The sequence below is a fragment of the Ricinus communis genome, chromosome 1 (genome assembly GCF_019578655.1).
Source record: "Ricinus communis isolate WT05 ecotype wild-type chromosome 1, ASM1957865v1, whole genome shotgun sequence".
NCBI lineage: Eukaryota > Viridiplantae > Streptophyta > Magnoliopsida > Malpighiales > Euphorbiaceae > Ricinus > Ricinus communis.
The window spans coordinates 25,220,204-25,222,343 of NC_063256.1; the positions used below are offsets into that span (position 1 = coordinate 25,220,204).

General features: G+C 40.0%; 1 non-coding gene across 1 annotated transcript; it reads left to right on the forward strand.

The window, feature by feature from the left end:
- The first annotated feature begins 216 nt into the window (after positions 1-216).
- On the forward strand, positions 217-323 carry LOC112535641. Its single transcript, XR_003079724.1, has one exon. It is a non-coding gene; the product is annotated as a small nucleolar RNA R71 (small nucleolar RNA).
- Positions 324-2,140: the final 1,817 nt, after the last annotated feature.

Genomic DNA, 2,140 nt, shown 5'->3' on the forward strand with positions numbered 1-2,140 from the left:
GCTGTTGTAGAATCTAACTGGTTGACCACTCCCTACTTAACTGGCCGACTCCTAGAGGATTGCCACTGGTAGTTGTTCATGGCCATCTCCTCTATCAGATTTTGCGCCTGCTCTGACGTTTTACTGTTTAGGGCCCCACCTACTTCAGCATCTACCATCTGCCTAGTAGGAAGGTTCAAACTGCTATAGAAAGTCTGAACCTGCATCCATACTGGTAGTCCGTAGTGCGAGTAACATTGGAGCAAGTCTTTATACCTCTCTCAGGCATCATACATGCTCTCATCATTGAACTGCACAAAAGAAGATATGTCATTTCTCAATCTAGCAGTTTTAGCAGGAGGAAAGTACTTATATAAAAACTTCTCAGCCAAAGCTCTTCATGTCGTAATAGTGTTGGCTAAAAGTGACTGCAACCATCTTTTTGCTTGGTCCCTCAGAGAAAATGGAAATAGCCTCAACCAAATGGCATCATCAGTCGTTCCATTTATCTTGAAGGTATCACAAATCTCTAAGAAATTGGCTATGTGAGCATTTGGGTCCTCGCTCGGTAGTCCCCCAAATTGTACACTATTCTGGACCATTTGTATCACGTTTGGCTTTATCTCGAAGTTATTGGTTGCCACAGTTGGTCGCAATATACTCGTCTGTGTCCCCTCAAGAGAAGCTCTAGTAAACTCGTACATTGTCCTGTTTTCATCTACAGCCTGGTTGTTGTCTCCCATCCCTGTTAGTCTATTCACAGGGGCTTCAATCTCTATCCGTGCCTCCTCTTCTTCTTGCATACGCTTCCTCAAAAGACAGAGGGATCACTCTAGTTTAGCAAGAGGGTCTACAGTGGTAGGATTAGAGCTCCTGGTCATAAACTACTTGAAATTAAGAGCAGCAACCAAAGAACACAAAAATGAATAGAAGAATAAAGAATAAATAGAATCAAAAGACAGAAAACAAAAATGGCTAGAGTAACACAAACACAAATTCACTCTAGTTCACACAAAGATTCCTCGGCAATGGCGCCAACTTGATAAGCTATTTATGCAACTACAATCTAAGCTAGTGAACCTATCGATGCAGATTAGCACTAATGGCGAGTATCAAGGTCGTATTCTCAGGAAAGGGTAAGCCTAGAACTACTCCAGCATCTTATATTATCTAACCTTAAATAATAGAGGCGAAGTTACTAATCTATGACTAGACGCAAGCTAAATGATTAGCTAAATGTCAAGCAATCTGCAAAAGTTTAGTGAAACAATCAAGGAAAGAAAGCAAACCCAAGGGGGACCTAAGCTAGTTGGATTTTAGTGAAGGTAGAAATTAGATTGATTACCAATCGTGATTTTCCGTGAGTGATTCTAAATTGAATTCGAGTTCCCTCTCGAGAACACTGAATTCCTAAGCCTAAGAACCTAAACGACGGAATCTCTTCCTACGATTGATTTTAGGTTAGCCTTAAGATTAATCCATTACTATTAAGAGTTGTAAATTCTTAATCCGGCTAGTTAATTACCCTTATCTCTAAGATCATTAACTAGTTCTTGCTATTCAAAATTCCAACTACTAAATGAATTTCTCAATTAGAGAAAGCAATATGAATAACACAACTCACAACGTCTCATGAATAATACGATATCTTATTAATACTGAAAGCAAGAAGAATACAAACATTGATAATCAAAATCTCATAAACATTAAGTTCCATCCAACAAACAAAGGAACCCCAATGGGTTCAACAGCTATAGCTACTCATGCTAACGAATAACACAAAATAAAGAACAAATGTAGAAAGAAAAATTGGAAACATTTACACCCTTCTACTTCAACTCAAATGAACAGTCCTAAATCCCCAAATCTTGCCTCCAGAATGCCTCAAAATCCACTCTTGATCTTTAATATGATGCTTGAACCAATGAAATCCATCCTTCAATATGCGAAATGGTCTCCCAAAGTCGAATGGGAAGTCTGGAAAGAGGTGGCTCGCACGCGTGTATGAGATCTAAAGTCAGGAAACCGAACCCCTACAAAAGAAATTGGATTTGCCTATATAAATGTCTCAGCACGGCCATGGTCAAGCCCGTGCTTGACCTCCGAGCTCCAAAATTCATCCTCTACTCCCTGATATTGCCCTCGCCGGTGCTGAGCGACC